A 22,485-nucleotide genomic window follows, 5' to 3' on the forward strand; every position below is an offset into this window, starting at 1 on the left:
CTAGAAGTGGAGGGCTTAGTGCCTGCCTGTGGCTGGGCAGCAATGTAAGGAAATGCGGAAAGTGACAACAGCACGGTTTAGCAGTGCTTTCTTTACCGAACACCCCTCTGAGCGCCTGAAATACGCATCCTCTCAGTTAAGCCTCAGGAGGACCCCCCTGAGGATGACATTATACACACCCTTTACAAGTGAGGGAATGAGGCACAGAGAAGTAACTTTTCTTTTTTTTAATTCGTAGAAGAAATGGGCTTAGGAAACAAGCTATAGAGGTTCAAGAAGGACCCTTAGAGCTCAGGAGTGAGGAAGGTAAAGGTGACTCCTGTGGGAATGGGGAGGGGGAGGGAGAGGCTCGGCCACGCTCCTGGGAGGGAGAGCGCCAGAAGTAAGTAACCTGTCTGGGGTCACACAACTAGGACGTGTGCCTGGATCAGGCTGACTAAGCAGTTGCTCTGTCTACCCTCTAGCTCAGGGTGAACCCTTTTTCTGCCAAGGGCCATATGGATATTTGAACATCATTTGCGGGCCATACAAAATTGTTAACTTAAAAATTAGCCTGCTATAATTGGTCAAACATTTAATTAACTCACCCCTAAAGCCTTGGCAGAGCCAAACCAAATGATTTCAAGGGCCTTATACGGCCCGCGGGCCTGATGTTCCCCACCCCTGCCCTAGAGTTAAAAAGTGCCAAGGGTCATGGCACTCAGGCCCAGTAAGAAGGCTTCCTGGAGGGGTGGCTTTGACCTAAGCACATCCCTAACTTATTCTGTTTTTTTTTTTTGCTTTTGTCAGACCTGGGACTTGGAAGTAGAATCATGATTACGGTGACAATAACAAGTAATAAAGAGTAATAGTTATGTAGAACTCACTATCTGTTGGACATTGTTCACAGCACTTTACTAGTACATGTTTTTAAGTCGATCCCCACAATCCCCTACGAAGAAGAAATGGTTATTATCCCTGTTTTGCAGATCAGAAACGGATGTAGAGACAGCAGTTCACCTACCTCAGCCTGGAGGTGGCAGGCTGGGACCTGAACCCACAGTCAGCGCTCTCAACCCACACACCTGCCAAGTGGAGGCAAAATCCAAGCACGTCACCAATGGGACACATGAGTAAAGAAAGGCAGGCAGGTGTGTTTGGGAAGCAGCAGGAGCTAAGTAACAACAACGAGGGCTCCAAGGGCTCCTGCTGACCGGCCACCAACAAGCAGTTTTTCCTCTCCAGCCTTTTGAATCCTCACCAGGCATGTGGCAGGGGAGAAAGTCTTACATGTATTTTCCAGGGACAGTGGGTGGCAGTGCCAGGGTTAGATTCTGGCTCAGGTGGAGGGCAGGGGAGGCAAGCCCAGAGGGTGAGGCTAGACCGGCTGACACGGAAATGGACCCACGTTCCAACCTCAGGTCGTGTCCTCCTTTCCCCTCATGGTCATCACAGCTCCATTTGCAGCCTCTCGCTGGTTCAGACCCCCATCCCCACTCCTGCTAACGTGAACAGGATCTTAAAGACATTTCCATGGAACTTCTTGGAGAATCACTTGTAACTTAACTGACCTGGGATCCGCAAACCTTCTCGAAAGGGCCAGACAGTAAGTATTTTAGGGCCGGGGAATCTCTGCTGTAATTATGCAACTCTGACTTCCTGTGTGGCATGGAAGCAGCCACAGTGACTGGGGGAGAGCACAGTATCTAAAAAGAAATATATTTGGGAGATCAAAATTCAGTCACGATTTCTTGATTCTTCAAAAATTAGAAGCTACTGTGCTTCTCAAAAATAAAGAAAACAACAACAAAGAAAACAGTCATCCGTCGTTTAGTTTTAAAAACGAGTTAATAAAACTGCCATTCTGACCAGGGGAGACAAGTGTATTTGCCCAACCGAGAACAGTGCTTTAATGAACACAGCTATTCTATACATAAGACATCTGATGTGATGGTCAGATAGGGACTTCAATATCCACATTAAACCGAGAGAACCCACATCCTTCCTTCTAGACATGTCATTCAGACCTGAGATGTTTCAAAGAACTGCTTGCTGACAATTTTTGCTTGAAATTAAATAGCTAATGGGTTTACATGTACCGGTAAACAAAACTGTAAGTATACCCAGCATGCAGTTTACATTCAATCAACACAATAGGTGCTGTTGACTTAACCTGCTAGTTGCCTTTACAGAGAGAGGAGGAAGTGGAAAGAGCTCTATGGCACACGGTGCAGAAGTAGCATGTGAGCCTCACAGGTAATTTTGAATTTTCTAGTGGCTACATTAAAAGAAGTAAAAAGGAACATTTGAAATTAATTTATGTGTTTTATTTAACCTAATATATCTAAAATATTATCATTTTAATTTGTAATCAATATATAAACTATTACTAATTTTCCATTCTTATTTTCATACCAAATCTTAAAAATCCAGTGTGTATTTTATACGTACAGCCACCTCAACTTGGATCAGCCACGTATAGCTGGTGGTTACCACACTTTGAATGGGGAAGGTGTAGAAATCCAATCCCAGCCTTGGCACTTTTTCACTGAATGGCCTTAGTTTCATCATCTGTAAAATGGGGAGTTTAACAGCCACCTTGTAAAGCTGCAGTTGTGAGAAACAGCTGTACTGTGTGCGGCCCATAGTAGCCACCTGAGAGCAATAGCTATATTAACTAAAGCACTGAATATTTCTTTAATAGCAATGCCAGATTATGATCGTATCGCAACTACAAGGCACGTTCGCAGAACAAAAAAATGTGACAATGCCACATAAACAAAGAAGGCTGGCTCCAGGGTCAGTCATCTCCAAATTTTATAAGAAACTTGAACTGTTGGGTCAAAGCACACTTCTGGTCTCTTGGTACAACTTAGTATAATTGAAGAGCCATAAATGGCACCTATTTGACCGGTTTTAACCTATCTACACACCTGGAGCCATCACCAGGATCAAGATCATGGACACATCCATCATGCCTCCCTGACCCAGGCCTCCATGGACTTGCTTTGTGTCCCTACAGATTAATTTGGATTTTATGTAAATGAAATCATACTTAGTATGCACACTTTTTGTTTGGTCTGGCTTCTTTCTTTCATTCAGCATAGTTCTGAAGATCTGTCCATCCATGAAGAGTTAATTCTTTCTATTGCTGAGCAACATTCCATTATATGGATATCCCATCATTTGTTTATCCACTCAACTGGTGAGGGACACTGAGGTTGCTCTCAGAATTTTCCTAGCACTTCTAATGCAAAGTGATTGGCCATATATGCTTGGGACTCACTTTTCTTCCACTGATCTATTTGCTTATCTTTAATACTAAATGCCATACTGTCTTGATCACTGTGGGTTTATAGTTAGTCTTAAAACCAGGTAGGGTAGGTCTTTCAACTTTGTTCTTCTTTTCCTTTCATGTGTCAACTTGCATTTCCACAGAAACCTTAGGATCAGCTTGCAGATTTCTACCCAAAAGAAGTTTTAATTGGTATTACGTTGAATCTCTAGATCAACTTGGGGGAAATGCCACATTAACAGTAATGTTCCATTCCATGAATATGGTATATCCATTTACCTAGGTTTTTAATTATGCTTAGCAATGTTTTGTCATTCATAGGGCAGAGGTCTTACATATCCTTTGTTATTTCTAGGCATTGTATGTTGCTTGGTGACACTGAAAATTGAATTATTTTTACAATTTCACTTGATAACAGTTTGCTGCTGGTATATAAGAATATAATTAATTTTTGCTTATTAACCAGCTATCCTGAGAACTTGCTAAATTCGTTTAATAGTAACAGTAATTGTTTTGTAGATTCTTAGGATTTTCTAAGTAAATAATCATATCATCTACAAATAGAGACAGTTTTACTTTTTTCTTCATCTCCACGCTTTTTCTTGCTTTTTGCAATGGCTGGAACTTCAACACTCTGTTAAACATGAGTGATGAAAGCAGACATTCTTTCCTGATTTCAGGGGAGAATTTTAGTCTTTCATGTTCCCAACGTTTAGACTTTTGATCTGACTGTCAAATTATCCTCCAACAAGTGAACCGGTTTAAATTCCCACCAGGATGTGGGAGTCTGGTCACTAAGATTTCGTTCCTAATGATGGTATAAGGGAGAGCCTTGCAGAGGTTAAAAGGAGAACTGCCCAGGACACATACTCTATGTCTCTGTGTACAGAAATTCTGAGTAACCGCCACCCTCCCCGCTCTTTTATTGTGCTGCATAATCCCATCACCTTAGTCTTAAACAACGCCCTTTCACAATGAACTCTGGTGGACGCTGTCATTGTCCCACCGGCCCCCTTTATAGGCCTGTGTCCATCCTCCAGTTCCTGGGAGGGTTGGCTGCTAAGGGCTCACAGCTGCCCTTCTCCTGAGACCTGAACCAGGGTCACCTCACTCAGGTGGTTACCTCCCCTTGCTTGGGGGGAGGGGCCTAGCCAATGACTGACACAAGGGAGCAAAAGGTCAGCCCCCAGACCATATACTGTATGATTCCATTTATATGAAATATCCAGAATAGGCACATCTATGGAGACAGAAAGATTTCTAGGGCAGCGAGAGGGAAGGGGTTGGGGAGGAAATGGGAGAGTGACTGCTAAAGGGACAGGCTTTCTTTATAGGGTCATGAAAATGTTCTCAAATTGATTGTGGTGATGGATGCACAGCTCTGGAAATATTCTAAAAACTGCTGAATTGTACACTTTGTGACTTGTATGGTATGAACTGGCAAGGCATGTCAATAAAGCTGTTATGGCGGGGGGAAGCAAAAAAGGGAATAATGACCATAATAGTAAAAGCTATCATTTGTTGAAGATCTATGAGCCAGGAACCATGAACAAGCTTAATCACATGTACTATTTTAAATTCTTCATCATTCCTACCGATTACTGTACGTGGGGGCTGGGGGATCCTGTGCGGTAGGATCTGTGTTTTGGAGCTCTGGGGAGAGGCTGCAGTCCAGCCCAGCTGAGCACATATCTTTGCCTAGTTTTGCTCCTTCCTTGCCGTGTCCTACAGCCTTACATCCCTGCTCCCTAGAGGCCCCCCGAGGCCCTCCAACCCCTGCCTGGGCTCTGCTTCCAGGGCCCTGACCTAAGGTCCATTGGACCTCCGCTGCCTCAGTTACCCTATTTGTGGGCAGAGGCAGCCCAGGGCTCCTGGCCCGACTCCGCCTACTGCCCACCCACTTTAAAAAGAGCAGACTTTCTATCAGCGCTTCCTCTTGCTCTTTTCAGTGGCTTTTACATTTTCTTTACTGCTTTTCTGCCTTCAAAAGCAGCACAAGCTGCAGGAGAGCAGCTGAACTAACCAGTACACACAGCGACACTGCGAAGAGTGAGGAAGATGGCCAGGAACTGATATGGAATGAATGCCCCCAAAATCATGTGAATAAAGTGCAAAAAACATATACAGTGGCCTTCCTAATGTGTAAAAAAAAGGGAAAATAGGAAAACACACACACGATGCATGCAACTGACCCTCAGATCAGGAAAAAAATATATATTGCAACATCTCTCACAAAACAAATAAATAAATAAAGCAACTGGGGGTAAAATGCCAGATAAATCTGAGGCATAGAGACAGGTGTTCTTTTTACTTGTAGCTTTTCTGTAAACTTAATAACATTCCTGAATAAAAAGTTAAAAGAAAAAAAGCAATGCCTGCTTGTTAAAAAGTAAAATCAAATGTAAAAACACAGAGCACTCAACAAAGAAGGGAGGGTGAGAGAAATCTCTTCCCATTTTAGGAGTTCAGTGTGTATTGCCCAGATAATTTAAATGTCTCTATGAATAATACAGATATTAGATATAAGTCTATAGAAATACACATAATTTCACAAAAATGAGATATGTTATCTATGGATTTGCAACTTCCTTTATTCTCCCAACACTTTATCATTTAACTGTTCCACTCAGGACATTCAGCTCTATCTCAGAGCTACCCTGTTCAATCCTAAAACTATTTCCGATATGTAAAATCTAGGCTGGCAGATGGTCATTCTATATTTTAAACTGGGAGGTCAGGTGGGTTTGGAAATTTTCAGCCCTCAGACTGCTCAGGTGGACGGGGCACTCTGAGTTGCTGCAGCTTCTGAGAAAGCCCTGGTGGGGCCTGGGGCAGGGACGGCTCCTGGGAGGGAGGCCAGGTCTTGGGGAGGAGCCATCTGTTCCGTTAGCTGCAGGATCATCCGCACGAGAAGGGACTCGGGTTATGGAGCAGCTGAGTCAGGCAGCCCTGCCTCTGTGTGACGTGACCTGGGGGAGGGTGTGTTATCCCTAAGGGAGCTGAGCCCTGCCTTCTGAAGGCCGTGAGCAGCCACAGAAGGCTGACAGGGCTTCACTGCCCGGGACCGGGTGGCCCTGGGCTGCGTCACTGCTGGGAACCTGGGTTCATGCCTCTCCTCCTGTGGGTGCAACACCAACATCTGGTCACCTCGAGCCTTTGTTCAGGTGCCTGGTCCATGGAGGTGAAACATCTGGCTTGTGTGAAGAAGTCACAGCCACCTCTTGAGATTCTCTCTCCTCCTCTGTATTTTTCTTTCCTTTTCAAAATGTTTTGCTTAGGTAGGAAGTAATGGCTCAGTTGTTGAAATGGCCTGACCCAAGGCCAGATGATATTCTATAACCAGCTTTCTTTCCTTTCTTTTTAAAAAATGATTCCTCCACTTTCATTCCTTTAAAAAAAAATAATCTATGGCCCTATCCGGATTGCTAAGTGGTTAGAGCATTGGCCCAAGGACTGGAGGGTCCCCGGTTCGGTTCCAATCAAAGGCACATACCTTGGTTGCCAGCTCGATCCCTGGCCTAGTAGGGGCTCATGTGGGAGGCAACCAACCAATGTGTCTCTCTCACATGGATGTTTCTGTCTGTCTCTCCCCCTCCCTTCATTTCTCTCTAAAAATCAATGGTAAAATATCCTCTGGTGAGGATCAACAACAACAACAAAAGCCATGTAAATTACACTTTTCTTGCCTCACCTAAATAATAATCAATAAAAATTATATTCTTCCCTTTCAAGGCTCTTGTTCACGGAAACTATAAGAAGGTGGGAGAAGGGTTGAGACTGCAATTCGTGATGGCAGAGAGGTGGATCGGGCTGCGCACTCTCAGCTTCATCAGGACGGAAGTGGTTCTGCAGCACAAGTCCCACAGGAGAGCGGTGGGGAGAGACTCACTGGTCAGCGCCATCCCGCCGACACCACGGCAGCCAGGAGAGGCTGTCAGGATAGGCTGTTTCTGTTCGCCAAGCGCCGTTTCCACTTCTCCCACCACACCCACCACCCCCGGGAATTACAAAGGACACCAGCCTTCCCCACTTTGGAGTCGGAGCTCCCTCCGGGGCCTGGAGGGCCTGTGACCGCCATGCAGCCCGGCTTCTCACCAGGGACTCGGGATTAGTTATGCCCCTACAACCTTCTCTCTTTTCCCCTTATTTTCTACATGGGAGGCTGTGTTCAACTTGTACATTTAATTCTCCCCCTTCCCGATGACTTGGAAACTCAAAACCTGTGTGTATGCCAGAGGAAGGCTGTATTTTATTTGATCAATATTTGGCTGCCAGAAAAGCAGTGGCAGCTTAAGGTAGGGGCCAGGTGACACGAGCTTGAAGCTCCGTCTGCCCCTGCCAGGCTGTGTGAGTGTGGCATGTCCATCAACCTCTCTGAGATGGTTTCCTCAATTCGGAGGCAGGAATAACATCAGCCACCCCTAGGGTCACTGAGCTGTGCCCAAGGTCACACAGCAGGAAGCTGCACGTGACGTGCTCAGGCGGCGCTCGGTAATTATACCTTCCTTTCATCCTTTTCTAAGTCTCTAAGAGATCTTTTTTTCATTTGCACAGATTACATCTTTTTCGCTATTCATAATATCCTCTTTAGGAGAAGGAGCGTGAGGCACATATTAAGGTTTCCATCCAGAATGGACAATTTTCTAGATTTCCATTACCCGTTTCCCATGGCCTATCTTAAACACAGCTGTCAGGACAAGAGGCTCATTAAAAAGATTGTTTTGACTGATGGCATGTTCATGGATCAAATTGGAAATCCGTCCAAAAATACTCAAGGGAGGTGGACAGGGGTGGCAGCAAGTCACGGAAGGCAGTTTTGCAGAGCTGAGGATGAAATTTACTAGGGAAAGGGGGTCTAGATGGGATGAGCAGGGAGGTCCCGGAAAGAGTGCTGCAGGCATGGAACGGCAGTCGGCTTCATTCTAGTAACTGGGGAGAGAAAGGCTCTAAGCAGGCAGAGGTCCCTTACAGAGGAGGGCGTTCGCCAAATCGGCCGGCCTCTCCTCGGCCCCTTACAAGGTGGCCTCCCTGCTCACTGGATGACCACAGCCTCCCTCTCATAATGCAGCCCCCAGCGGCCCACGAGTCCCATCCTTCCCCTGCCCAGGTTCAGTGCAGGGCCTCTCCTCCAGACATCCCTGCAAGCATGATCACTCACTCACTCCTTCTGCCCCATGCTTGCCTCTCCTCCTGTGGGCCCCCTGCTGGCACGGTCGCCAGGACTCCCCCCCCCTCCCCCCCGCCCCGCCCCGCTCCTGGGCCATGCTGCCGTTCTGCCTGAACCCGCTCATAGCCCTCTCTGAGCCTGGTCTCCTCCTTTCTATCCCCAATCTGCCCTTTCTATCCCAGATGTGTCAGGACATTCAGCTGTCAGTGGCTTCACCCAGTGAAGGGTGTACTTGTGTTCATTTACAATTGCTGCTCCATCCCATAGAAAGAAAGGAGGCGGGCAGCCAGGGTGGATGCAGCTGTGTGAGATTTCACTAAGGATCCAGGCTCCTTCTGTTTCTCTGCTCTGCACCCTCAGCTTGTGGCTTTGTCCTCAAGGCTGCACGATGGCTGCAGGGCTTCCAGACACTGCGTCCACGTTCCGAGCAGAAGGAAGAGCTTTCCCATAGCCCTGCTTGCTAAAGTCCAGGACGGGGTCACACGGTCACATGCAGCTGTAACCGGGCCTGTCACACTGTGACCTACACGACACCCGGGAGGGAGGGAAGAGAAAATTCATCCTGGACAGACTGAGCAAGATTGTCTTTCTAAAACACAAAACCCAACTGTGCCACTTACCCACAGCTTTTCCATGCTTCCCATCACCTTGGGCTCCTGTTCCATGTCATCCAATACCCGAGCCCTACTCTAGTCACTGGTTCATGCCAGCTCCAGGACACACTGGCTGTTCTGTGGCTCCGGTCTCTGCCCACGCTCTGCTCTGTTTCTCGAATGCTCTCTTCCTTCCCACATCTGTATGATGAACTCATATTCATCCTTCAAGACCCTGCTTGCCCCTCTCCTCAGCGAAAACATCCCCGGCCAACCTGGGCCAAACTGATTCTCCTTCCTCCAGATTCTTGAGCATTCCTCTACTTTTGTCTTGTGATTTCTTGTCCCCACCTTGCTGCCTCCTACTGGTATGTGAGGGCAGAGACCAGATCTAGTTGACCGAATATCCATTTCCAGAATCAACAGAATAGAGCCGCTGCCCTAAGAGTGTCTGTTGGATAAATGCATGGAAGGGTGAATGGATATATGAAACTGTGGCAACTCACAAGCTACATTGTTAGTAGGTGTCCATAGGACAAACTCAATCTCTCCTCTTTGCCAATACAATAAAACCTCAATGCAACGGACTAATTCAGGCGAAGGGGTGTCCGTTAAAGCGCAAAGTCTGTTATATAATAAAGTAGGTTTTCCAAATGTGCATGTTGAAAAATCGACAAATTAGTTTACCTGTTCTCCTTATGTAGACATGTTTGTGTAATTAAAATTAAATATATATGAAAAGTTTAATCTCACAGGAAAATTTCCTATATGTATTACAGAAATTTTAAATTTATACTGAATAGGTCTAATAAATGCCAGCATTCACCAGTCACTGCAAGTAAACAAATGAACACAGCTGGGGCGTGGCTTAGCACGTGGGAACATCGGCCAGCCGGTGTTAAAATTGCTGCAGAAAGTCATGCCATGCAACAACAGGTCACATGCTAATCATTCGCCGAACACTGTTTATGAGCAGTGACTCCTGGATTTAAATATGTAGATTATAGTTATTGATATGTAATATTTACTTATGTTGGCAAAATTACTACAATGTTTTTCCAACATATGGCCTATTTGCTAAAATTTGTTAAAAATAACAGTGAATTAATATCAACAGCAACAAAATAACCTGTTAATTTAATTACAAGCAAATCTTAATTAAAAGCATTTTAAAAGTAGCAGGGTGTTAATTTTCACATATGACATACGGATGGGAAATTTTGTCTTGTTAAATGTGAAGTCCGTTAAATCGAGGTCCGCAAATCCAGGGTTTACTGTATGATCTAAGGAGCAGATGTCTAGTACTGTCTCATGTTGCAAAAGAGTTACCACGTTCCTTAGGTGTCACCCTCCTGTGAGCAGCGTCAGGCCCCCTGGCGGGTGTGAGCACTGACTGAATCCTCTCTGTTACTTAAATGCCCCATGACAAGCTCCTTTATTTACCGCCCTGAACCCCCACTTCCTCGGTTTTAGAAAGGGTCTGGTAACACATCCTCATGGAGCTGCCGAGTCTCAGAGACATATGCTGAACCCCAGCACAGCTCACTGCCACGCACGGGGATGTGAGGCTTTTATCCAGTTTTTGAAATAAGGAGTGAACAGAGGGTCCCTGCTTCCTTGCCGAGGGAGAAGTGCAGGTTGCCTCCCCGTATCACACCTTCTTTCTCTTTGCTAAAAGAATCCTGATTTTGTTCTGGGAAGGGTCCTGCTCCGTCCCAGAACCAGGACTGTGGCAGCTGTGGCAAGTGTCTTGCTATGGCCACGCAGGCGGGAAAGGGTCTGCGGCCCAGGTCCACAGAGGGAGCTGTGGGAGGATGCCTGCTGGAGGTCCGGACAGGTTGTTCCGTCTCTGAGGTTAAGTCTGACGTGATATCCAGAGCTTGGCAGCCTCCTGGGAAGAGCTGCCCTAAGGAAGGGCCACATGGGGAGGGGCGGGGGGGGGGGGGGGGGCAGAATCAGGGCGAGATCCTGGTCCCCGAGTTTGCCCAACCGAGAGCCACACCACCGCCTTCTATTTACATGGGATGATAAACTTCCTTATTCTCTGAGCTGGGGGAGCTGGAGCACAGCCAAATGGATGAATACTGCCCTGTACATTTTAGAACAGTAACTCTTTATGGGTGACCACTAATCTGTTTTTTTTAAAAATATATATATTTTTTTTCTTTATTGATTAAGGTATTACATGTGTCCTTAACCCCTCACGTCCTCACCACCCTAGTGTCTGTGTCCATTGATTATGCTTATATGCATACATACAAGTCCTTTGGTTGATCTCTCCCCTGCCTTCCCCCTGAGGTTTGACGGTGTGATCGATGCTTCTCTGTCTCTGTTTTTTTTTTTTTTTTTTAAATATATTTTATTGATTTTTTACAGAGAGGAAGTGAGAGGGATAGAGAGTTAGAAACATCGATCAGCTGCCTCTTGCACACCCCCTGCTGGGGATGTGCCCGCAACCAAGGTACATGCCCTTGACCGGAATCGAACCTGGGACCTTTGAGTCCACAGGCCGACGCTCTATCCACTGAGCCAAACCGGTTTCGGCTCTGTCTCTGTTTTTGTTTATCAGTTTATGTTTTTTATTATATTCCACAAATGAGTGAGATCATGTGATATTTATCTTTCTCTGACATATTTCACTTAGCACAATGCTCTCCCCCATTTGACCCAGTGATTCCACTTCTAGGACTATATCCCAAGAAACCAGAAACACCAATCAGAAAGGATATATGCACCCTTATGTTCATAGCAGCACAATTTACAATAGCTAAGATTTGGAAACAGCCTAGGTGCCCATCAGCAGATGAGTGGATTAGAAAACTGTGGTACATCTACACAATGGAATACTACATCGCTGTAAAAAGGAAGGAACTCCTACCATTTGCCACAGCATGGATGGACCCACTCATCTGTTTTTGAAGACTCTACAAGCCGGCCTTTGAAAGCTCTTTCAAATGAGGCCCCAGGCCCTCTCCTTGACAGAGTGGGCTCCGCAGGACTCCGTGAAAGTGTTGTTTGGTCAATGGCCTTCTGAACGTCCTTTCTGCTGTTTGTGAAACTGCTTTTGGAAACATCATGCATTCGACAGGGCAAGGCCCAGGTCCAAGGCAGTGCTGGGGCACAGAGCGGGAAGGTGGCTCAGCCGCTCAGGCCACGTCTATGTGACAACTCGGAGGCAACTGGAAGTGAGAAACAACACACTCTAAGGCAGAGTGTGAGTTATTAAAATACCTAAAACACGGTCACCAAAAAGAAAAAAAATCCTTTCCTCCCTTCAATTTTAGACTTCCACTTGTGGCTAGATGAGATTAAGTTTGGAAGTGCTAAATGGAATAAAATTTTAATGGTTTTCCTTAAATATGAGTGCTAGCAATGACCAGGGGTCAGCAAAGCACAGCCCATTGTCTGTTTGCTTATAAGGAACGTGAGCTAAGAATGCTTCTTATATTATTAAATCGCTAAATTTAGGTTTATACAAGAACCAATGTAATATCCTCAATTTTGCCTCTGGCCCACAAAGTCTAAAATATTTACTATCTGGCCCTTTGCAGAAACAGTCTGTCAACCCTGACCTAGACCTCATTAAAGGGATTCTTTTCATTATTCTTTTTTCATTTTTTGAGAAACTTAGAAGAATAAAATGAGCCCAAAAAGTAATATAACGTTTATATTCCCACCACCCACAGATAACAAATATTAACACCAGTAAGATCTGCTTTCACAGTTTTTAAGAAAGAAAAAATTATGATTATGTGATTTTTATACAATTACAAAGTCCCTTGGACTGTCTCCGGCTGTCCCAGAGGCGGTCAGCTTTACCGTGATAAGGAGCGGACACCTCTGGCCAGAGTCTGACCTTGACAAGGTTAGGATGGCTATTCTGTGACTCTGATCTGGACACAGGAAACGGGGCACTAATCACAATGCCTCTGTGTACTGATGAATCAGTCTCCCAAAAAAGATTTCTTTTTCCTGAAAGTGGTCTTTGCCTTGATACCTGGGCTTGGCACAGAATAGGCAACTCCCTATCTACTGAATTAACTGAATGGGTGCCCCCAAAGCACATTTGATGGAGAGATTACATGCAGACACACCATGAAGTAAAGACTATTACGAATTAAAGTAAAGGAAGGAAGAAAACAAATAATGAAGGAAGAAGAAAGGAACAGAAAAGGAAGGTGGATGAAATGTCCTTGATGTGGAGGCCATCCGTGGCAACAGGTCGGACACTATTCACACACGTCAGGGAAACCACGCCCCTATCCAACAGGTAGCTAGCAAAGTAACTGCACATTGTCAAATATGATTTATAAAGAGAGGAATTTAAATACGTAAATAACTAAAGTGTCATGAAGTCCCCACTCTGAGACTTCTATGTTGATAGGAAGGCTGGTTCCTTCCCGGACTCTGAGCTTCTTGAGGACAGGACTGATGATTGCTTACCTTTGTTCCCAGTTTCCAAATGCAGAGAGCATGTGCAGTAAGAGTTCACCAGTGCACGGATGAATGTGACAACAAGCAAAGTACTTCATCCCAGCAGCAAGAGCGCCAATAACCCCTCCAATGAAAGTGCAGAATCTCTTCAACAAAACACGATTCTCATCACACTGAGCCTTACCAAGACCATTTCAGGCATTTGCTTTATAAACTTAAAAATGTACAAGCAGTTTTATTTTAAGATTTGGGCTTGTTTGTGCATGAAGAAGTTCATGACAGTAATCTTTATCAGAGAAAAAACTGGAAACAGCTTAAGTGTCCAATAATATAAAGCATTCAATGAATGTGGTACATCTATGTGTTTTGTGGTTAAAATGATACAAGATAATACTGTGTATGATATACTCTTATGCTTCTAAAATGCTCACATGATATGATTTCAGTTGTATAAAAAGGAACTTCTTAGTAATAAGAAAATGTTCCTGAATGGATTGCTTATAAACCAAGCCACCTACTCAAAACATCCCAACCTATGCAACCAGGCAGACGGCACCTTTGTGTTAAATGGCAAATCATTCTAGAGACGTAGGATTTCATAAAGCCAAGCAAGTGACACTAGGGAGCTGTGCAATTACGGGGAAGTCACCGACAAATAAAGCTCCGGCAGAGTAAACACACGCTGGAGGCAATAATCAGATTATTGACGGATTCAGAAACAGGCCCTCAGGAAAACTGACAAACCGTAATCTTTTCTCTTACACAAATGACCCTCAATGCTGCTGCCAGCACCAAGTGTAAAATGTAGGATGCTGTCAGACAATTATTTCAGACAACTTTGGCTAAGGAAACCAAGCCAACATTTGACTTACTCTTTGTTCATTCTAAGAGTTGCTGCAACTGCAGTAACAACCAACACTTTATCAGGTGGACACAGACTGGTTGCCATAATTTATCTCTTTTATCAAGATAATGTCTCAAATCAACCTTTATTTTTATTTTACCACTATTTTCAATGAGCTACGGTTCCCATTTTTTAAGCGAGCTTTCGCAGGGGCCCATAATCCTCAGATAAGAGCCAAATTGAACTTGTACCCCTGGGGAGCCCTTCAGAGTCTGTAGGGTGGCACAGCTCCCTCCGTTTCAAGAAAAACAACAGAAACAGCATCTTCCTGGCAGAAGGCACAATTCACACACTCAAGGTGAAGGAATGAACTCAGAGGCTTACTCTGAAAGAAAAATTGCTGCTTGCTGAGGCCAGAGGGGAATTCCATGCCCAGAGGTCTCCCTGGGCCCTCACTCAGCACCCTCAGACACTCCCATTCTGAGCCTGGGTGTCTGGCTGGGCCAGCTCCTTCTCTGAGACAGCCCTTAAGGGTGGGTGAGCAGATAGGACCTGCCCCAACTCAAGCTGGCCTGGCTCCTCTTTTCTTGCTGCGAACGCCCAAGCCCAATGCACACTCTGCTCATTACCCTGATAGCAACATGAGAGCCAGGCCCCAGGGTCAGAGTCCTCGATGTGAGCGCAGCTGTGTGAATCTAGGTAAGCTGACTGGTCTCTCTGTGCCTCCGTTTCCTTGTCTATAAACTCACAATACTACCTGCAGTATCATATTATTAATAAGTGGTTGGTAATTATTATATTAATAGTATGTTAATTGTGTTTTAAATGGCTTTTGGAGTAAAACTGATGGCAGTTAGTTTTTAGCACCCACCGGTGGCACAACATGGGGCTATCTCTGGGACATGGCAGAGGAGTGGCAGAAGACATGTTCACAAAGACTTGGATTCCAATTCTGGCAACACTCTGGCAACCCAGCAGTGGGTCAGAGGCAGGGACTCATGGAAAAAGAGAAAATATACTTCTTACACATCAATTTATCTAATGTTGCCATTTATATATTTTTATATCGATAATGGTAACAGTAAGATGGAAAATATGAACAGCACTAACGACACTGTGTCAAGGTACTGGGTTATCGCATCGGAACCCTTCACAGCTGTGCGACCTGAACAGGTGATACAGCCTCTAGAACCCGAGTTTGCTGGTCTTAAAGTGCAGAATGCCAACATCTCGTAGGCTGCTGTGCAGGCTGCGGTGACAATGACGAAGCCACTGACACTAATTGAGTAATAATAAGACTGGACATTAGCCAGTTGCCTTTTTCAGAAGGAAAACTGCGCTATTAGGTAACTCCCTTCAGCGGTACACTGAGGAAGTGAGGTCACAGGCCCCGAGGCAGACAGAAGCGCAGACCCCACCCAGGCGGTGGTCCAGCGGAGGCTCAGGGCTAAGGCAGCACCACAGTGGCTCCAGACTAGGCCCCTTCCACCTGGGCGTTACTGCAGGGAACTCCTCACCTGGACGCCCAACGGTGTATAGGACCGTGCCTACGTAAAGGAGACGTCTAAGAAAAATTCTTTTCCTTCCTCTTATGTGTCTATAATTTCAATTGAAGAAGGACTCAGGAGTCAGAGCCTCTGCTCCTTCCTACTGTGTGCTCAGCATCCTCACCTGCCCCGCAGATACGGTCAAAATATCCTCCGGGCTGTGACCAGGGGCATGAAGAGCCATGCCTGCACTAGGAGGCTTTACCCCAATGGGTGCTATTCCTTCACTTCCAAATGAATCATCAACAAACATTTTTGTTAAGTAAAACAGAAAAATGAGATTAAAGCAATTTTTAGCTTAGGTTACACTGCAACATCCTCAATTTGTATTTACACTGTTATACATAATGGGGGCAAATGCCTCTTACATGAAAGCAAGTCTAGTAGATACAAAATAGGAAGTGAGTGTTCAGCTGGCTGAGGGATATTCCAATTTGACAAAGGAATCCCACTACTCATTTGAAAGTGACACTAACTGCTGTTTTTAAAGCGTGACCTACAAAGAGAGGAGGTAATATTTTGACTTGATAAACTTAGACACCGCTCTTCCCATGCACTTTTGGCTCCTTTTGGAATTGTTGCAATGGGATTTTTCAACAAGATTTTAATTTTCAGTGTAAGAGTGATCTATAGTACAGAAGGACCGGTCTGTGTTGCTCATTCCTGTCCTCAAGCCTACCTCCCGCCCCAGCTATCTGTTGAATGAATGAATGTTGACTTAACTTGGGGAACCAGCAGCACACACTTACACATGCCAGATTCTCAATTTATAAATATTTACCATCAGGACTTGATTTTAGCTTTAATTAGTCCAACTGTTAAGGGTACCTCCAAAGTGAGAAATGTAATCCATCACGTCGCACCAGATGTAGCTTCGGCAGTTGGTCTTTTATCTAGTTTTATATGAAACACAGACTTCAAATGACTAAAGCAGGATGTTTTATGGTGAATTGACTGGGAAAATAAACTCAAAACCAAATCATAAAAAATAAATTACAGAGGGTAAATTCCTCAAGCTGATATGCCCCAAGAAACTCCCGATTCTACATGAGCTTAAAAAAGAACTGTTTGTGAGCTTGACTTAGAAGTTGGTTAAAATGCATTTTAAACAGAGGGCACTTAAGATGCTCACCATTTCCTTGTGAACATATTTGCTAGATTCAGAAAAACATGACTGAAGTTATGCATTCAAAGGTGTGTTTACTAACACATTAATTGGCAAGGTATGTACTTTAAAAAAATAAAGTCAAATTCTATCATTCCATTCCATTGGAATTGTCCATTTAGTCCAGTGATTTCCAACCTTTTAAACTAGTACACCCTTTAGATAAAACTAAAAATAACATGCATTTCCCATCCACCCTGAACCACCTCAGATTCCCTGTGACTATCTTCCTAAGAGTCAAGAGATTTTTGTCCAGCTTCTCTTACTATAGTTTGTATTATGAAGAGTTGCTAATTCCTTGCTTTTTCGATTTATAACGTTATGCTAGTACACTGCAGGCATGTCCCCAAACATGCCGGTCCTCACCTGGAGTTTCTCACGTGCACCCCACAAGAAGACCCTGGCCCTCCTGCCGGCACCACAGGGTGAGAAGCCCTACTCTCACGAAAGGAAGAGCCAGACCCCACCAAAGCACATTTGCCTGCCAGAGGCTCACAACATATAACAACAAACCACCCTTTATCAAGCACATACTATGTCCTAGGCACGGTGCCAAAGCTTACATGCCACACTCCATTTGACTGTCACACCAACCCTACGGGTTTGGATGATACGCCCCCATTTAACCAGTGAGAAGCCAAGGCAGAAAGATGTTCGCCAACTCACGTGCAGCCACTTACCTGGGGAGCAGCCCTGAGGGATGTGAAGCTAGGTCTGTCCAAAGTCAAAGCCTGTCTGCGCCCCCTGGTGTTGTATGGCGTCACCCATCTACCAAGGTCACAATTTCTGCCTGACCGGCATACTACCCCTGCTATTATTTACCTAATATTTTTCTTCAAATTGATGAGCTAGTTATATTTTTCCTAACACATGTTAAACACTCAAGAGTTGGATTTTAAGTGCACCCATGTACCCTCCCACCTCCAATTACATCAGGGGCCTCCAATGGGACGTGCCTCACCCACTCACACCCTCCCCTGAGGAACCGGAGCCCAGTTCAGGGCTGTGAGGCAGGCAGCTGTCCCAGGGAAGTCACCTGACACATCCTGGAACTAGACACGTGCACAGTGCAGACAAGGCCCGGGAAGAGCAAGAGCTACGCACTGTAATGGGAACATTTCTCTAAGCCAAGGCGGCAAAACCATGGCCTCCAGGCCCACCACCTGCTTTGTAAATTAAGTGTTACTGGAACACAGCCTGAGGAGCAGCACCACGCCATTTGCTTAGGAGTCCTCTGTAGCTGCTTTCATGCTCCGAGGCACAGCTGAGTAGAAGCTACAGAGACTAGTCCAACATTTCTGACCCTTTGCAGAAAGAGTTTGCCAACCCTTGCTCTAGGTAAGGCATTTCCCATCCAAAAGTCAGCTGGTGAACACCAATCCACAGGCAACATGGACATTACCTATGATTCTGCTAATAAATAGGTTTGATCAAGTTTAAATCCATTCCATTAACCAATATTTATTTATTGAGGGGCTACTATGAGACAGTCTTGGCTAGCTAGGGGCTGGGCTTACAAAGGTGAACAAAGTTAAGCTGGGATTCCACTTCATGGAAAAAAAAAATCAGGATTTAAAATAATTTCAAATCAATGCAGTTAAGATGTTAGAGTACGATTTCATGTTTTACTTTTCCCATAAAGTGAATTGTAAGATGATAACATTGGGCTAAAAGCTCTCTAATTTTTGTTGTTGTTGTTGTTGTTTATTTGTTTTAAGCATAAATACTAGAGATGAAACTATGATTATGTGAAATTACTGATCAAATTTTGCAGGAAAGATGAACTTATTGAGATTTTTCATAATTGTCAAATTCACTTTTGGTTCTCTACTACACAGTTCTGATCTCTCTGCCGAAAGTGGAAAAAAGCAAAGGTATCGAGATATTAAGGCAAACAGTTAAAGAGTTAGACTTTTATTTTTTAAGATTGAATTTTTAAATTGGAATCCGTATTAGCTGGTTCACACATTAACCTTCTGCTAAAAAAGGCACGAGGGACAGAGACAGTGGCCAGGTTCAACCAAGATTTCATTATCTATTATCTATCTTTGCAACTCCAACCAGGTATCAGGTGAATTATGGGGAAAGCCAATTTCGACATCCCCTAGATGTGATGAAATTGATTATCCTCAGGCAGAGCAAAAAGAAGACAGAAAATAACAGAGCCGCTTCACAGCTGTGCATCTGTCCCGCCCTGATAACTCTTTATTTGTACTGGCTATTGACAACGTTTTTTTATTATACAAAGGTTTTTATGGAGCTTCAGAAGGAGAAACTGAATGCATCCTGTTTCTAGGGAAACCTGAGCTGGGAAGCCCGCAGGCTCGGATTCAGAGGCGGCATCCCTCCACACAAGGTGGCCCATTGTATAGTAACACCCCTCCTCCTCATTTACCTCATCCATTTAGAGATTACTGCAACAATGTGAGATGATTGTTGATGCTCGTTATTAAATCATTTATTCATCCCACACAATGATTCAGAATTATTCATTAAGCTTGCTGGGAGGAAGCTGGGTTTTACCTCCAGAGTGGTTTGAGGAGGGATGTGCTCTTTAAAAGGATATTTTATAACAACACAATTATCATAATTAAAAGCTAACCTGGATATTCTGATGAGCTTCTGACAAATTTTTGAGTAGTGGCATTTTAACGCAGGAGATAAATGAGACTGCAGCAGGAGTGGGGAATAATACCGCTGTGGGGGAAAGCCGAGGCCGTATTAAATACCATCACCACCCCCAATTTCATCATGGTCTTCAAGTTAATTGATTTTATAAAATGTCACTAGAACTTCTGGCTTCCCAAAATGAGCTCAAAAGACATTGCTGTGACCGAGCATCCCCTGCGTTACTGAGTCGCAGAGCAGACATGCCCAGGAGAGCCCACCTACCTGAGAGAGCTGCGTCCACATCTGACGCCATCTCTTCTCCATGCTGCCTGTGGTTTGTTCTGTGTCTGAAAGGCCCTCAAGCAAAGGGCCTGGCTTGGTTAAGCCACTAAAACTGACGGGGACTGCAGTTAGAGCACCCATCTCTCTGGTTTTCCCTGTAAGCAGGTCTAGGGGAGATCCTGAGGCAGTAGCCATGAGGACGCCTTCTCACAGGTGAAGGTGGTGCCTGGCAGGAATATTGGGGGGCCAGCTGTGAAGTGAGAAAGGCCTGCTTGTGAGCCTGGAGAGCCAGCATGTGGATCACAGCAGAAGGATGCACAAGACCAAAGGCTTGGAGGCCCTGTGATGGGCACTGACATGCGAACACCCTACGGGAAGGCTGTGCCGGGAGCTCTGAGAAACCTGGACTTGGTCTGCTCTGCGCCCGGCATACAGCGGTGCCAAACAAGGACATGGGCTGTGGCCAGTCGGTCAGGGAGGGAAGGAGTGTTAGTTTCAGCCCTTCATTGGTCCTACAAATACTGATGAGGAATTTGTTATGTGAGCCCTGAGCCAGGCCTCCTGAATGCAGGTGACTCTGTTCGAGAGCTGAGAGTCCAGTGGGGGATTCAGACAAGTCAAGACATACAAATCGGCTGGGATCCAGGAAAGCTGAGAAGGGGGATGGGCTGGAGGCACCTCATCCTGAAGGTGTCAGAGTAAAGCAGGTGTTGGCCAGGTGAAGTGGAAGAGGCAGAGCTGAGGAGGCTGTGGATCTACCTGCCCTCTGGCGCCTGGCGGAGATGGACTGGAATGGGGAAGAACGGGCCCGGGCACCAGGTCAGAGCTGTTGCCATGACCCGGATGAGAGACATGGTGGCCTAGAGCAGTGGACAGGATGGAGATATCAGGAGGCAGAACAAAAGGCACATGACATATCAGAGTCTCCCTGGGCAAGGAGGCCCTGCTGGGGACAGTCCGTCAGGTTCTGGAGCCGGATGCACTGAGTGGAATAAGAAACCCGCACCCTCCTCTGTCCCCTGCATAGCAAGCAACCTCCAGATAATAATTTGGGGTCCCATGTCGCTCTGTCTTCGGGAAGAGACTGCTGCTAGGGCTGAGGGGAGGGTTTCAGTCTCACAGAATCATTTAATTGGCATTCTGGTGGTAGATGTTAGTTTCTGGGAGCGGGGGCAAGTGGAATCCGCCTCCACGACAGGCCAGCCCTGGTGTGCCAACGAATCCTCCTTGCGCGTGCAGGGCTGCAGGCGTGACAGGGAGGTGGCCGGCACAGCCCAGATCTGATGCCATCCTGGCAGTGGGCAGCAGGCTCCCCCGAGGATGCCCTGTTAGAGCTGCGGGCTCTCTCTCTATAAAATCCACAGGTCTTACAATCTGGGGTGCTGGTGGCCGCATGTGCTCCATCCTACGATGGGAAACCCCGAAGCACATGCCACTCAAGACTGTGGTTGACAACAGCAGAGAACAAAGAGCAGCCACGTGGATGGCATTTGCATCAGTTAACATTTGATATGAAAGGAATCAGTTGAGTGGCATAAAATGTTCTCTCTGACATTATTTTTTGTTAAAAAACAGTCTCCATGGTGGTGCTGATGCCATCTTGACACTTTATTTCCTTGTCACCAAAATGGTTTTCTACACCAACTCACGCACAGCACAAAATTTCAAAGACCTTAATAGTTTTCTAACTTCATCTCCATGGAACAGTTGGAAAATGTCTCCAATTATGCAAGCTTTTTATAAAATGCCTCAAAAATACAGAAGGGCCTATTGTACTTTTCACAAGTGAATGCGAACTCATTTAATGATCAAAGATGAAAAGAAGAGTGTCAGGATTTTTTTTTTAATTCTAATGAATGATTGCTACTTGGTTAGGCCACCTCCCTCTCCTTACCCCCTAACCGACACATTTACGTTTTAGAAAAGTCTGATAAAGTGCACTCTGGAAAGATCTAAACAGAGGCATTAGGACCAAAACAAGAGACACAACAATTGTCAAAACTGGAATCCTGCCAGGTCTCTGGTACCTCGGGGGGCAGCTCAGATCACACCGCTGTTCACGAGAGGAATACTGCAGGTACTACCAGGGGCAGAAGAGAGGTGTGTGAGCTAGTGCTGCACAGAGTGCCACCAGAAACCAGATCCACAAAGGGAGCCTCTTCATGCTATGTGAGTGTGCACACACGTGTCAAATGCATGACCACTTAAAACGTACAGTTACGTTTAATGTTGAGATCACACCATGTACGTTTCTCTCTCCTGGTTCTGGAGGAGACGTGGTCCTCTCCAAAGGAGAGCTAATGAGGCCCAGGGCCTGCCCACTGCAGCCCACCCAGGACTTCCCAGGTTATACCTGAGGGAGTGGGAAGCTTGGCTCTTAAAGATCATCTGCCTGTGGGCAAGTTCCTGCTCCTCAGAGAAAGGAGAAAAGGTGCCCTGGCATCTTCCCTTTGCAGGGGCACATGTAGTCACACTCAGACCCTGCCCCAGTGCCCCCTTCCTGCAGGGCCCCCACCCTCAGCTGTGAGCAGCTACCACAACGTCAGTACCCATAGGCAAGGGGCTATTC

General features: G+C 45.6%; 1 protein-coding gene across 1 annotated transcript in view; it reads right to left on the reverse strand.

The window, feature by feature from the left end:
- The window catches only part of CPPED1 (calcineurin like phosphoesterase domain containing 1), a 115,967-nt gene that overhangs the window by 13,415 nt on the left and 80,067 nt on the right, over positions 1–22,485 (reverse strand). The gene's annotated exons all lie outside the window — the stretch shown is intronic.

The sequence above is a fragment of the Cnephaeus nilssonii genome (assembly GCF_951640355.1).
Source record: "Cnephaeus nilssonii genome assembly, chromosome: 2".
Lineage (NCBI taxonomy): Eukaryota > Metazoa > Chordata > Mammalia > Chiroptera > Vespertilionidae > Cnephaeus > Cnephaeus nilssonii.